The sequence below is a fragment of the Triturus cristatus genome, chromosome 6, assembly GCF_964204655.1.
Source record: "Triturus cristatus chromosome 6, aTriCri1.1, whole genome shotgun sequence".
NCBI lineage: Eukaryota > Metazoa > Chordata > Amphibia > Caudata > Salamandridae > Triturus > Triturus cristatus.
This window is the reverse complement of record NC_140589.1, coordinates 1,006,652,022-1,006,668,341: the sequence shown is the minus strand read 5'-3', so window position 1 is coordinate 1,006,668,341 and position 16,320 is coordinate 1,006,652,022. Positions and strand designations below refer to the sequence as shown.

The 16,320-nt window shown below is 46.2% G+C and overlaps 1 protein-coding gene across 1 annotated transcript in view; it reads left to right on the top strand.

Moving 5' to 3' along the window:
• Positions 1-16,320, top strand: part of ESR1 (estrogen receptor 1) — a 1,483,571-nt gene that overhangs the window by 890,205 nt on the left and 577,046 nt on the right. The window lies entirely within an intron of this gene.

The following is a 16,320-nucleotide window of genomic DNA, read 5'->3' as shown; positions in this document are numbered from 1 at the left end:
GAAAATCTGAAAACATTATATTGGGAATGGGCTTACAAGCTGGAAATTTCCCAAGGTCTTTCCTCCCAGCTATTGTGCCGTTTTTTCGATCTAAAAACCTACCCTCGTTTAGAGGAGTATTGGGATATTATCGAAAAAACTATAGATCGCAAGCTATATTTCCAGCTACGGGTGGGTACTTTACCCTTGCAGAATTTACTTCTAGATGGGGGGGCAAAGGAAGTAAGAATGATAGGTGCTATAATTGTCTGTAAGAATGTGAGACTATAGGACATGTATTATTCTTCTGCCCAATGTATGTAGCACCCCGGGAAAGATGGATAAAGCCAATTTGTAAACTCCTGGGTATCAGAAGGTATGCTATAGCTCTTCGCATCCTAAGTACAGACCCTGCACCCCCGATCTGTATAGCTGTGGCCAAATTTCTAGGGTGGGCCTGGGGCATAAGGTCAAAAACCTTGAGGAATGCTGTAACCCTCCCCACCTAAAATCTAATGACATTATTGAACTCTATCCGATGTAAATATCACATATAAGTAGATAAGCCATGTGTCCGTAAAACTCAACCTTGCTAATTTCCATGTAACACAAGTCTCCTTGGGCTGACCCTATAAAGAATGTTCCCTCTTTTTTGTTCTGTTTTAAACAAATTTTGTTAGCTTGACGGTTGTCTAAATTTAATTGTATTTTAACTCTTTTTTAGGTAATTTATTAACTATCATTTTATGTAATTACTGTAAATGTGCTTTTATGACTTAATTGCCGAATAAAGCTTATTGATTGATTGATATATTATATTATCTCTTAAATGTATGACTGAAGTCCTGAAGATGTATTGTCCCAGCCCAAGGGTACTAGTGGTTCTACAATAATTTTGTCCAATCTCCCATATAGTTGTGCATAAAATTAATAGATTCCAGATAAAAGATCTATTTGAATTCCTCTTTCTTGAACAGTTGTGCTGTGTTACTGCGTCTACTGAGGTTGGAGATGACCGAGATTGCCTGCCATCATCTTCTAAGTGGTTGCTCTGAAGAAAGTGCTTTACTAATGGGGCAATGAGGACCTTACACCTGAGCCTGTTCCTATGGTGGAAAATTCTCATTTAAAGTTTTTGGGGTCGTTTGAACAACATATAGAAGTTTGCAAAGGCAGAAGATGGATGGTGTTGCAACTGAGAAGTTTCTCATATTGAGTGTGGTGCTGCTATGTGCAGACTCTTTTCCTTTAATGGTTAGGGAACAGACACAACACTGTTCACGTTCATAATGTTCTTCCATGGGCAGAATGCCCTTACAAATCTGTAATGGTCTGAGGTGTTCTGTTTAATAGAAGCTCAGCGCGAACCATGTGATCTTTGAGATTTTTCCCTTTCTTAAAGGCAAACATGGGGATCTCAAGTTTAAGGTCCCCAGCTGCTTGGACTTTCCAGGAGTTCTTGATACATTTTGTTACACAAATGAAAAGGGGAGGAGGTTGTCACATGTACCAATTTGTTAGAGTTCTCTTTGCGAATAAGTACCAGGAGGGTGTCCTTGGGACAGTACCAGGCTTTTATTGATCATTTAACTGAGCACACAGGGTAGCCTCTCACCCTCAGTTTTCTACAGTATTATGGCCTCATTAATGAAGTAATTGTTCCTGTTTGTAATTCCATCTTATTCTTAGGAACTGGGTACAGGAAGTGAATCCTTAGGATATTTTGATTGATGACTTGATTGAGCAGAAGAGTGTTTATCTCATTTTACGGATGAGAGTGGTGTATAGTTCACCATTTTTCACCTTCACACTGAGACCAAGAACAGATTATTTAGACTTGTGGCAGTGCGTGGTAAACCTTAGGCTATTATAATCTAGATTGAACTTTCCATAAAACATATTCAGGCATGATTGTGGTCCCTGCCATATCAAGAAAATATTGTTGAGGTATCTTCTCCACAGTTCTGTGTGATTTCTATAAGGATTGAAAGTTTATAGAATTGTTCTTGATTCCAGATTGTCCATTAGCAAAATGGCAATGTTGGGAGCAAAAAGTGCTTCTATCGATGTTATTTTAATTTGTAGAAATAAGTCATTGTCAAATAAAAAAGAAGTTCCTAGTAAAGGCTAAAGCCAGTAAACAAATAATGAAAGGTGTTGGATCTTGGAATGGTCTCGTTCTGGTGTCTAAGAGATTTAAATCACAGCAATACCGTCTGCTTGCAGACCGTTCATATAGAATCCACCAATTCTTTCTGGATTGGCAGGCAGTAGCGTCTGACAAGTGGATCCTACAGATCTATAACAGGGGATATGCCTTACCCTTCCTCTCTTCCCTCCAGCACCTTCCACCATCCATCCAGCAACTGACGGAGGACCAGCTCTTCATTTTGCAGCAGGAAGTGCAAGTCCCTCAGGCCAAAAGGCCTGTTGAGAGAGTGCCACCGCCAGAAGTAGAACTTGATTGTTATTCCTGCTAATTTATGGCACCCAAGAAGGACAGAGGCCTTTGGCCTATTCTACACCTGCCCCTCTCAATGCCTTCCTCTGGAAGGAGAAATTCCAGGTGCTCACCCTGGCCCAGGTCTTGCCAGCCCTCAACCCTGGACTTCCTATATTATGTTATCAGTGGTTTTATAGTACGCTAATCACCTGTGAGTTTATCCAGGTGCTCCGTAGCTAGCTTGTGAGGCAAGCCTTGGAGGACTTATTTAAAGAGGCAGATTCTCAGCTTCTTGCGATTGTGAAGAAGAGAGCAGGAGGCTCTAGTGTGTTGTGGAACGTCGTTCCAAGGTTTAGGAGCCAGGTATGAGAAAACATGGTTCCCTGCTCTGATTTTGTGTATGCATGGGGCCAGTGAGAGGCCGGCAGAGCTGAGGTTTTTGGAATGCTGGTGGAAATTAATGTGGCTATTCAGGGAGGAAGGGCCTGTGTTAGGGAGTGCTTTATAGGTATGAGTGATGAGTTTCAAATGTGTGCTCTTGTATATCAGGAGCCAGTGGAGTTCCCTAAGGTGTGGTGTGATGTGGGTTTCACATGGGAGATTCATGACTAGTCTGGCTGCTCTGTTTTGGATGGTCTGCAGTCTTCTTGCGGTTATACCAGTAAACAGGGTATTCCCATAATGTACTTGATGGTGATGGGGGGTTGGGTGATCATTTTCTTGGTGTTTTCATTTGCCTCTTGAAGATTTTCTTCAGCATCCTTAGGGTGTCGAAGCAGTGTGAAATCACTATGTTGACTTGGGTGGTCATGTCCAGTTTGTTTTCTATGACGATTTTGAAGTTTCTTGCTTGTGAGCAAGGCATATGGGCCGGTTCAAGGTATGTGGGCCACAAGGTAGAGTCTCATGGTGAGGTGTCTTTCTCAAAGACCACTACTTTGGTCTTGTCCAAGTTGTTTAAAGCAGTTAGATTTCATCCAGGTGCCCACTTTGAACATAAATGTGTTGAACTTGTTCCTTGTGTTGGGTGTTTTGTGCAAGAGGGACAGTATCAGTTGTGTGTCATTGATACCCGTTTATGTAGTGAGCCCATATGACGTTGGTCAGAGGAGTCATGTAGAGCTAGTGACTCCACAGATTAGTTCTCATGCTTCTTAAGAATAGGGGGGATGTTCATGGATCTGTTCTTCAGAAAAGGAAGGAGCAGATCAATTCGAGTGTGTGTCCATAGAACCTACTTTTGTCGGATTAGAATGTAATTGGAGATGGTGCTGAAGGCTGCACATAGGTCTTAGAAGAATGTGGGCTTTGGTTTCCCCTTCTGTTGAACATCACCTTAATGTCATATATTGCTGCTACCCGGGTGGTTTCTGTGCTATAATTGCATCTAAATCCTGATTCTGTGGCATCAAGAAGCTAATGTTTGGCGAGGGGGGGGTCATAGAGGCACCTGTTAATGGCTTTTTCCAGGACGTTGGCTGGTTAGAGAAGGAGGGATATTGTTCTGTAGGTGGCGAGGTTAGGTCGGCCAAGGGTTTCTTTAGGAAGGCCATTGACAGCTGCATGTTTCAATAGTTCCAAAAAGGTGGCTGTTGGGGGGGTGAGGGCCTTGCTGTCAGGTATTGCTCCTTTGTCAAGGCGTGATGGAGTAGATGTCCGCCAGGGCCCTGGAGTATATGGTCTTCATGATTGTTGTGTTTTTCTCTGTGCTGAGGGTGTCCCATGTAGTGATTGTGTTGAGTACATGGTCTTCATGATTGTTGTGGTTTTCTCTGTGCTGAGGGTGTGCCATGTAGTGATTGTGTTATCTTCATTGGGTCTGGACTGAGAGGCAAAATTGATGCATAGGAAGTTTAAGAGTAAATTGCACATAACTTGTGATGGACTGATGTTGCTGGCAGAAGCTGTGGGTGTGGTGAAGCCCATGGTGATTGCCACAATTTCTTTGCAGCTTTTGGAGCTGGCATTTATTTTTCAAGTAGTGCCTTCCTTTTAGTTTCCTGGAATAGCTGGTGGTACCTTCTCTGGGATGCTTTGAAAGCATCTTTATTCACTTTCAGTTTGCTGGTTATCAATTTTGGTTCCAGTTGACTTGCGTCCTTTTATTTAGCTGTGTGGCCTTCATTTCTTGGGGGCCAAAGTGTGGGCGTTGTTGGTGACCCACTTGTTGAAGTTTTTGATGTTGCATGCCAGGTAGCCTGTGGGCTCCAGTTTGTTCTCATGGAGAGGAGTCATCCAATCCACCTTTGTTAAGTTTTTCCAGTTTGGGTATGCTGGGTCCTCTATAAAGGGTCTTTATTGTTAGATGGTGATTATTAAACTTGGCCTGGTCTGTCCAGGTGACTGCTCTTGGTGTGTTCATTATAATGTTGTTAATGGATGTGAAAACAGGATCAAGGATGTGTATGGCAGTGTGGGTGGAGTCTTTGATGCATTGGATTAGTCCCAGGTTTCTAAAACTGGTCAAGAAGAGGTGCTGAGTTAGGGTGTTTCTGGTCATTTAGGTGGATATTGAGGTCTTGTAGGAGGATGGATGTGCTGGACCAGGGGGGCAATGAAATCCGTAATGTTGCTCAAATGTTGGCTCAGGAGCCTGGTGGCGGTAGACTATGTGGTAGACTAGGGTTCCACCTAGGGTGAAGTTTGCTGTGATTTGTAATTTAAAGTTGAGGAAGTGTTCTGTGTAGTTTATTCCAGCATCAGAGGCGGTGGTACAGCTGAAGGAGTCCTTTTAGACAATGGCGATTCCTGCTCCAGGATTGTTTCGCTGCTCTTGCCTGGTTATCTCGTATCCAGGGGGACTGTGGTAGCGATGCCTGACATTGAAACTGTGGGTAGCCATGTTTCCATGAGGAAGAGGAGGTGTGGGTAACAGCGTCCAGTAGGTCCCAGATCTCTGTTTTGTGCTTGCCGAGCAACCTGGTGTTAAGGAGCATGCATGATATTTGTGTGTGAGGGGTGTATTTTGGTAGGTATTTGAGTTTGTGTTGTGTTGGGTTGGGTTGGGTGTTGTGGGTATGTTCTTGGTTGGTGTTGCAAGAGCAGTGGTGCAGGTGAAGTGGTAGAAGGAGCAGGTGAACAAGCTCCTTCTGTGTTTGGTGTGTCATGCCAGCAGAAGGTGGTGCAACATCTGGGGCTCGAGGCATGAAGGAGAGCAGCAGGGTAGTGGTGAGTGGGGGGAGTGTCAGGGTTTCTAGTGCTGGGTGGGGTCCAGGCCTGGATAGGCTCAGGCGGGCTTGCCTTAGGTAAGCCTTCGACATGCCAGCATTGCAACCACTGCAAGCGTGCGCTATGAGTCTGTGCTGCACCCGTCATTAAGTAGATCCAGGGAGTGGGAGGAAGAAGAGTACAGGGAGTGGTGGGCAGGGCTGAGGAGGAGCACATCAGTAGGAAAGGAGAGAGGTGCAAGGAACAGGTGAGGAACAGCTGGAGGAGGGAGGAGTACACAGAAAGGGCAGGAAATTGGTACAGGAAGGGAGCACAAGGAGAAGATGGTGAGACATATTGCAAAGGTTTCAGAAAGAGCAAAAGCGATGGCAAATGTCAGAAAAAGAGCTAGAGAAATGGCAAAAAGAGCAAGAAAAGTTAAAAAGAACACAAGAAAATGCAGAAAAAATAGCAGAAGAACTGAGAGGGAAGGCAAAAAGAGCAACAGAAAAGGTACAAGGCGTGAGAGCCATAACATTAAAGTCACAGAAAGAGTTAGAGAAAAGGCACAAAAAGTCACAGAAAGTGTGAGGGAAAAGACAAAAAAGTGAGAGAAAAGGCACAAAGAGGCAGAGAGGTGGCACAGAGGTCAGAGAGAGAGTGAAAGAAACGGCACCGAGAGTTAGAGAAATGGCTCAAATTAAAAAAGGAGAGAACAAGCTGAGAAAGAGAGAGAATGAGAGGCGAGGTAGGTGCCTCGAGGCACTGGTGCCAGGTCTGCAAGAGCCTTGACTGGTCGAATGACTGGTTGCCGGTAAGTACAGACGGGCATGGGTCTGTACACCTGCTTAATGGCTGGTCTGTACTGTGTCTGCCATTAAGTAGGACCTGACATGCAAGAGAAGTCGAGAGGGGGAAGTAGGTTGGGCTGAGAAAAAGCACAACAGCATGAAAGGAGAGTGGCTCGAGAAACAGGAGGGAGGAGGTATTGGGGTGCAAAGAGAGAGGAAAAGAGGCATAGGAAGGGGGAACGCAGACAAAATGGAGGGACACAACACAAATGTCAGAGAGAGTGCAAGAGAGATGGCAAAGGTCAGAAAAGGAGTCAGAGAAATGGCACAAAGAGTGAGAAAAACCATAAAGAGGGAGAGAAAAGGTACAAAAAAGAAGCAACAGGAGTAAGCAAAAAGTGCAAGAGAAAAGGCACAATGAGCGAGAGAGGTGACAAAAGTCACAGAAAAAGTGAAAGAAAGGCACACAGTGAGAGAAGTGGCACAAAGTCACACAGAGAGAAAGAAAGAGAGAGGAGAGAGAGAGGAGAGAGAGAGAGAGAGAGAGAGAGAGAGAGAGTGTGCGTGAGAGAGAACACGGTGAGAGAGAGAGAGGCACAAGGCTGTCAAAGCTCTGAAGCTGGGTCCACAAGGGCCTTGATCAGTTAGAAGACTGGTCGCAGGAAAAACCATGGGGCACTGGACCTGTGCACCTGCAAGTCCCCTGTTTCCATATTACCATCATGCCAACCCATCAGTGATACCTGTGGTTTGTGATGGGACAGGACCATTTTCATTTTGCTGTGCTCCACTTTGGTCTCACCAGTATCCCTTGGATTCTTGCAGCATACTTTCAGAGGTGAGCAGTGCCAGTCAATCAACTAATCAATCAATCAAACAGCATTTGTAAAGTGCACCTCTGTCTACCTTGGTGCTGTGTCTCCTTCGAAGAGCTGTGTCTTGAGTCTTTTTCTGAAGTCTTCCAGCAAGGGGGCCGTATGGAGCTGGAGGGGAAGGTCGTTTCAGGTCTTGGCAGTGATGTAGGAGAAGGAGTGACGACCACTGTGTGCGAGGGCAAGTGAAGAGGAGCACAGGTGTCTAAAGGGTTGGTGGAAGTTCAGTCAATGGTTGATGTAGGAAGGTCTTAGGTCGTGGAGGACTGTATAGGTAAGTTTGAGGATCTTGAACTGGCATCCCTTTTGGATGGTGAGCCGGTGAGGGTCTCTCAGGTGGGGAGCAATGTGGGTTTGTTTGAGTAGGCAATACACTAGATTCTCACAAAAAGGAAAAGGGTGGGGGAGGGTCCAAGGGATAAGTTTAAAGACCAACTACAGTATAAATCCCCTAATCAACATATACTCTACAAAGATACTGTGGGTCTGATGTTCTGTATGAAGAAAACACTGACAAGACAGGCAAGTTGAGACCCAAAAAAAATTATGGTAAAAGAGATATATCAAAAAGTTTAGTTCCCATCACCCACCAAAGGTGGCTTATCATCATCTGGGAACTCAGGACAGTACTGAGAGAACCGACCACTCTGATGGTTGTGGTGGTTATCCAGTTGTCCCAGGTGTGAATACAAACGGGAGGGTGATGGTTGCAGTGCAAAAGAGTGATGCGAACAATAAAGAGAAAAAGTGCTATTAAAAATGGCTACGAAGATGCTATAAATTTTATTCTGGCGTTATCTTGATGTCACTTTAAAATCAGTGCGTAGACAGCTTAACAAAGAACTGTCGACGGTCTACATGTTTCGGCTTCTGGACATTAGAGTCTAAGCTCTCATCAGGACCATATTAACGCTACTGCAAAGAGGTGTATAAAAATAGAAAAAACAAGAGGTTATAATCCAAGTTGGTATACAATACAACCTGATTGGGTCTGTATGTCCCTATGGAACTGTTACAGGTCAGAAGAACCCGGAGAATTGTGGGTACGCACCTCGCCTCGCCTGGCATCTGCTCAGGGTATTGAGGCACCGCTCTGTCCGTCGGTACCCCGCTCTGTCGTCCGAGCTGGAAGGGGAGGTGTTTGAGTAGGGCCAGGATGAGTCTGGCTGCAGTGTTCTGTATGGTCTGGAGCCTTCTTAGGAACTGGGTGAAGATGCCGACATAGAGGGTGTTGCCGTGGTCAAGGCAGCTGGTGACGAGGGCCTGAGTGATGGTCTTTCTGGTGTTGGGTCGGATTCATCTGAAGATTCTGCAGAGCATGACAAGTGTGTGGAAGCAAGAGGAGGCAACTGCGTTGACTTGTCATTTCGTGGTCAGTTGGCTGTTGAGGATAATGCCGTGGTTGTGTGAATGGTCGATTGAAGTGGGTGTAGGTCCTAGTTCTGCAGGCTACCAGCTGTGGTCCCATGCAGAAGTGTTCTTCCTGAAGATCAGTACTTCAGTTCTCTCAGACTTAAGTTGAAGGCAGTTGTCTCTCATCCATTTGGCTATATTGGTCATGGCATCGCGGAAGTTAGTTTTGGCATTGGAGGGGTTCTCGGTGAGCAAGAGGATCAGTTCAGTGTCATCTGCGTTGGAGATTATGTTGAGTCTGTGGGATCTGACGACATCTGAGAGGGGGTAATGTAGATGTTGAAGTGGGTGGGGCTGCGGGATGATCCTTGTGGTACGCCGCATATGATGTATTTGGGTGCGGAGGTGAAGGGAGGCAGTCAGATGCTCTGTGTGCATCTTGTAAGGAAGGAGGCGATCCACTTGAGGGTGTCTTGCAGTATGCCTATGTTGTAGATGCTGTTGATGAGGGTGTTGTGGGAGATAGTATTGAATGCCGTGGAAAGGTCAAGGAGGATCAGGGCCACTATTTCTCCACAGTCGAGGAGTGTTCTGATGTCGTCTGTGGCGGCGATCAGCGCAGTCTCGGTGCTGTGGTTGGCACGTAATCCTGAATTTGAGGTATCCAGTAGGTGGTTTTGTGCCAGGAATTCGGTGAGCTGCTGGGTGATGACTTTCCCAAGTACTATGGCCAGGTGGGGGGCAGGGAGATAGGCCGATCATTTTTTAGATCACTGGGGTCGGTGAAGGCTTTCTTTATGGGGGGTCTGATGTCCGCGGGTTTCCATCTATTTGGGGAGGGTTGCTGTGGAAATGGAGGTGTTGAGGATGCTGGTTAGCTGCATGCGGATGGGGTTTGTTGCGAGGTTGTAGATGTGGTAGGGACAGGGGCATGGGTCGGTGGGTGCCCAGGAGCGATGTAAGGCGTGATGGCGTTGATGTGCCAGTGATAGTTGCTGAGAGCTGTTTTGTGAGCTGCTCAGTCTGCGGGATTCTTGGTGGTGAGCCATCGTTTATCCAGTTGGTTGCATTTGCGTTTGTGGACATGTGTTCTGGGGTGTTTTGGGGTGTACCACCTGTCATGTTTGGAGGTCTTGTTGGATTTTGTAGGTTTCAGTGGGACGATTCTGTCGGTGCTGTCGGTGATCCAGGTGCAAAGTTCTGGAATGGCCTGTTTGAGGTCTGTTGAGAGCTCTGGTTGGGAGGTGGTGAGGCCTGAGACCACTCAGTTTCAGTGGCTTTGCTCCAGCTGGATCTGATGCCTGCTAATGGTGTGATGGGCATCCGTGATGGGCTCGTGTACGATGGGGTGGTCAGTCCAGGTGAGTTCTGTGGAGTGGCTGGATTTGATTCTGTCACTGGTAGTGAAAATGGGGTTGAGTGTGTGTCAGGCTTTGTGTGTGGGTTCAGAGACCAGTTGGGCGAGCCTGATGTTGCTCAGTTTCTCCAGGAGGGCAATGGTGCTGGCGTCAATGGGGTCATCAATGTGGAAGTTGAGGTCGCTGAATAGGATTTAGTAGTGAGAGTCGATTGCTTAGGGGGTGACGAATTAGGGGATGGTATTGCAGAAAGTTGCTCAGGGTCCCGGGGGTGTGTAGGCGAATGTGCCTCTTATTGTGGTCGTCATGTCAGTTTGTAGTAGGAAGTTGAGTTGTTTCATGTGCGGTGTGGGGTCATCTTGGTGATGATGCATCTGATGCTTGCCTTGTTTGTTGGTGCAGTCTCTGTGTATCATCTCGTAGCCTTTGTGAGTGTAATTGGAGATGTGGGGTTCGATTAGGGGTTGAGCCATGTTTTGGTGATAAAGGTGACATCCATGAAGAGGGTGGTGTTGGTGTCCCACAATTCTTTGGCATATTTGCAGAGTGAGCGGGCATTGAGAAGGATACACTGGAGTGGTTGCAGGGTGTTCTTGGTCTTGTGGGCAGGATTGTAAAAAGGAACACTGAATGGGCGATCAGCTCTCTGTTGGGTTCTATGGATCAAGAAAAAAGGGACAGCAGTGCAAAAGAGAACCCTTTCCATCTGGACAGTTCTTAGCATTAAGCTATGCTATGCAGTGGCCAAAAAGCAACCTCCGAAAGGACTGTGTGCTCATTCCATCCAAAAGCTGTGGTAGCATGCAGAATCCCTATCCTAGACATTGCCAGGCATTTATGTGGCAGTCCCACTAAGTTCATGAAGCAATATAGCCTGGACAGTCAGGTTTGCAAACAGGGGCATTTTGCCCACTCCGTCCTGCAGGAGGTACTGCTTTGGTATCTATTCCCAAGATGCGGAATCTGCGGTTAGAAGTCTCTATCAGGATAACAAGTTATTTACCTTAATTAACGGTCTTTATGGAAGAGACTTTATCTTGCTGCAGAGGATATCTTGTAATGGCCAGGGTGGCTGGGTTTGAAAATGGGGAACAAGGTATGAGCACTGGTGTTGGCTCAGCATATTTTAATTCAGGACAAATCACAAAATCTCCCTGTGTAAAAAAAAATGTATATATGACCTCGCAAAATGTAAATTGTGCTCATGTAAAGTGATCAAATACCTTTGGATCAAGTTTCCGCTACATAAAACAAAAAAAAACAAAAAAATCGATTACTTACCGGCCCTTCCTTCCTTCCATTCTTTGATTGTACTCTAGCAATTAATAAGGTTCCAAGTCTATGAATCTGCACACTGGTTGAAACCACGTTACTCTTGGGGCTCTGTGTCTGAGGGTGTTAACAGCCTAAAAAGCAACTAACATCCGCATGCAGGGGTTGCACTCAAATAAGGCCTGCTTGTCATTTCAGCAGTGGAATGACATCAGTATGGAGCCGGATAGCACCATATGAGGGACAACTGAAAAGTTTCCAGATCCAGTCTCACACCTGTGGATAATTCACAAGGGGAGGAGTCTGTGGCTAGACAGAATCGCTACCAGAAAGAGCGTTACTGAAGTAAGTAAATTGTTCCTCGCTGTTAGAAATTGGATTTCTGGTTGGCTAGGGCATGTGCTTAAGCTAGGCAGAAACCACCAGGGCAAGAGAGTTACACACTGAAGATAACCACTGCTCACTCCCTTGGTAGCTGGCAGAGCAGTCAAGCTTATCCCAGAGGCAATATGTAGAGCGTTTGCGCAAAACCCTAACACACCACAAAAGAAACTCCACAAAAGGTTATTTAAAAATAGCCTTTGTATTATCCGTAAAACCCATTAGAACATAATCACAGATATAAACTGTTGCCACCAGGCGCTTGTCATTTATTTACGGGTAGTTGCATAAATCATTAGGCCAATCGGGCCTCTGCCATAACATCACCACCACATGTAGTGAAGACAACCAGCAACTACTGGTAAGGGTACAATTCGCTCAAAGCATCAGGCACAACCATCATTATTGCACATAACACTGGTAAGTTGCACATCTTAGAAATGCATCCTCGCTGGGAATATCCCTTCCTTAGGCAATATTACATCAAGGCATAAAATATGCAAAGTATCAGTGTGCTCACTACCGAATATCACCAGGAGACCTAGAAAGGCCTCTATCTCAGGTTCTCTCTGTGACCTTCATTGGCTTAGGATGGAGAATCGCACTAAATTTAAAGCCCTATGCTATATGCATAAGATTAAATCGGGTGCAGCGCCACAGTATCTCAGTGCCTTGGTACATCCTTACCTCCCTACGCATCTTCTCCGATCCTCTACTCAGGCGAAGTTTCGAGTCCCCAGGATCAAACGAGTACGTATGGGTGGTCGGTCTTTTGCTTGCTTAGCTCCTTCACTGTGGAATTCACTCCCCTTACAACTCCGGCATGAAACTATTTATTACAAATTCCGCAAAGACCTAAAAACATGGTTATTTAACCAATAGGGTATCTCTTTCTTCTTGCGTGGGTCCGATGGCGCCGGGAAACCTCCAGGTAGCTGTGCGCCTTAGAAATGTATTATTAATAATAATAATAATAATAATAAAGGACCGTGGGAGCGGCACCCCTCTTGTGGGCTCCATGGGCTCCATGCCCCCTATACCATAAAAGGCGGTCATCCAGATAGCAGGGTAGCATGCAGCTGCCCGCAACCATTCGGTGCAGCTGCGATAGGGCGTTGGATTCACGCGGGGAATCGGAGACCTCCGTCGAGGTTCCACTCTGTCCCCCAACTATCCTTCTCGGTGCCCCGGTATATGAGAACAAAGGAGGGATACCCCCACTGCTCCTGCATGGCAGGAGCCCTCCTCTCCCCAAAGGCTGGTCCCCATGACCCCTCACTTGCCTGAGGCACCTCCTCTTAGTACAGCCACCCAAGCGACTTCCTCATGGGGAAACCAGGCCCGGACGGGCTCTGTTGTGGGTCTCTTCCTGGCGGCGCACTCTGTGCTGCAGGGCCTCCCTCGTCTCGGGGGCCGAGAGATGCTGCTCCCTCCTGTTGAGTGCCCGTCAGCTTACTCCTTCCCGGGGAGCTCCTCCCACTGTCAGGGTTTCTTTGCCTGACTTCCGCTTTGCGGCACGGCTGCTCTCACCGCATCTACAGTAGGAGCCCACTTCTCAGGCTCCGATTAATGAAATAAAAGGTGCACACACACCCTCCTGGTAGGCAGACACAGCGTGTGAGGGCGCAGTGCAGCAGAAGCTCTCCACACGCTTGACTGTAGGGTGAGCCCACACCAGGGGCTCAGGCCAGTAAGTTCAGCGTGCACCCAGCCCAGTGTCAAGAACCCAGTAAAAATAAAAGCGCTCGGTGCTGGGGACATGCCAGCAGGGTGCAGCCAGGCAGGCCAGCACAAGGGGGCACTCCTTCCCTTAGCCCCCCCCAGAGTAATCCAGTCCCTAGGCGTTTCCTCCTGGCAGTTCAGTAGCCCACCGGCCATAAGTTGCAAGTAAGCACACAGACATGGGGTCACAGCCCCAGTATTTAGTGTCTTTGTTCTCCCCTGGCCCAGGGCTCTGAGGCAGTACAACCCAGTTCTGGCGGGTCACTTAAGAATACCTTTTCAAGTGCACAACCACCTTCATTGTTAGTGCAGGTCCTGACCCTAGACACACCACAGGGTGGTGGAGCAATCATTGTGGAAGGCAGGCACAGCCCTATTCAGGGGCAGGTGCTAATCCTCTCACCACTCCAAATGCAGACCAGGCCTTTTCAGCCTAGCGCTGACTCATCCAGACTCTCTGGAGCCACTGCATTTCCCCAGCTCCTGTCACTCCAAGGCCAGACAGTAAGTACACAACAGGGAGGCACAAAAACACATAGCACACAGAAATGACTACTTCTAAAAGTGGCATTTCTCAAATAATGATAATGAATCTGTGAACACCAGTACGCAGCATTTATTACCACTATTCCAAACATACCCCTCTCATGTCAGGAATTACCACTGAAGAACATATCAGGGAATCCCCAATGCATTCCTATAAGAAGGCAGCCTCACAGTAGTGAGAAACCAAATAGGCTGTTTGTCACTAACAGGACATGCCACACAGTTAAGGCACATGTCCTACCTTTTACCTACACCGCACCGTGCCCATAGGGATAGCTAGGGCCTACCTTAGGAATGGCTGATTTTTAGTAAAAGAGGAGTCACAGACGTGGCAACCACTTTATGTGCCGCGTCACAGCAGCAGTAAACTACGCGCACAGGCCCTGCAGTGGAAGAGACCTGAGACAGGTTTGAAAGGCTACTTTGGTGGGTGGCGTGAGCAGCGCTGCAAGCCCACCAATAGCAATTTATTTTCTAGCCCTGGGTATGTGAGATACCAAAGTACAAGGGACTGATATGGTAAATTAAATGTGCCAAACAGGTGTAGACCAATCTTACCAAGTTTACCATAGAGAGCACATGCACTTTAGCACTGAACAGCAGTGATAAAGTGCCCAGAGTCCTACAATCACCAACAACAGGTCAGAAAAAATACCGGAGGAAGGCAAAAAGTTTTGGGATGACCCTGCAAAAAGGGCCAACACTCGCCTATAGGTAAGCTATGATTGTAACTCAACTTGTGTGATTGTAAAATTCCTTTGCCTCTCCCAACATGGCCATTTACTGTGTCCAGCAAGACATTTCCCACTATGCATTAGTTCTGTCCATTCTTCACTGCATAACAATTGTGTCCTTGCAACAATTGTAGTTAGAATATTAGTGAATAGTATAACTGCAATACATTTTTGTAAGAAATTGGGATATTATTTTGGAGGGTGAAAACCCACCTCAAGTAATAATCACAATGTCTGTCAGGGTCAATAACAAAGGTCACTAAATAAACTAGTGCTGATAGGTTGGCAGAAAAGCAGTCAGGCTTATCTTTGCTGTGACAATATTTAAGGTATTCATGCAGTACTCAAATATTAATTAAATCAAAGCACAACAAAAGAAAAATCCCAAACCACTTTAGAAAAATAAAAGACATTTTAATAAACAAAATGAAACCAAAATGGCAAAAATTCAATTAGTAGAATGTGAGTTATAATTTTTTTAAGTTTATGGGTAAAACTAGTGCCGAACAGTGCAAAGCGCCATCTGTGTGTATCTGGTTACGGACCAGTAAAAAAGTCACAAATTCAGTCTGACCATGATAGAGAGTCTGCCAGAGACTCAACCAGGTTCATGCCGTTGGACATTTTACCATCTGACTTTGAAGCAAGGATGGTGTGGAGCTGCTCTGCGTGGCTCTAGGTAGCACAGCATGATTCTGTATTAGATGCAGTGAGGCTTTCAGTTGGAGCTGCGCGGTAAGATCCAGCTGGTTGTGGTCAGCTGGGGAGTAGGAAACACATCTGGAACACCTTGTATCCCTGTTGTTCACACAGGAGATCAGCCAGCTTACTGGAGTCAAGTCTGAGGTCCTGTGTTCAAGGGAAACAGGTCCAGTCTTCCTTCAGGTCTCAGACAGCAGCGCAATCCTTCTTCTGAGTCTTTGCAGGTCTAGAAGTGTTCTGATTCCAGGTTCTGGGTATGCTACTTTTATATTCTGTGCCAGGCTGTGGGTGGGGGACTCCACTTTGTCTAATTCGAAAACTGGTTCTGGTCATTCTATCCCTTTCCTCTGCATTTAGCTCTAGTCGCTCTAGTCTGGCTAGTGAAACAAATGCAGAGGCAGGCCTGGTGTCAGGTTCTTCTGTGAATGCCAGGGCAGGCCCATTTGAAGAGTAATCAGGGATGGCACAGTTCCTCCCCAGCCATACTGCCAGGAACACCCAAACCTCCTCAGACCGAGGCCCTTTGTCCACTGTCTAGGAGCAATACACATCACACTTCTGGGAGCCAGTAGGGGTCAGCTGACATCGGGACACTGACAGTAAGGCACATTTTCTAAAATTGTAATTTCAAAAATAGTAATTTAAAATCTAACTACACAATTAAGTTGGATTTTAAATTACTGTTCATGTGAGTCCTTTGGCCAATAAAATGTGTTTGGTCAAAAAAGGCAAAAATGTGGGGGAATACATTTTCACTCTGCAGAGTCTCACTCTACCCCCTCCCTCTATGGTGAGTGGTTTCAATGCTTCTTAGGTTGGATGAATCCCATCTACATATATGTAAATATGCATATATAATGTATGTGTTTAATAGTCTTATGAAGCAATAACTTGGTGCTTTTACAGCCGCTTGCAAGTCCACAATAGACCAGAAACTTAGGACCTAGAGTGAGGCATCCATTTGAGAGCTTTGTTGAAAGGAAGAGATTTGACTGTTCACAAATCTGGATCCAGTGGATG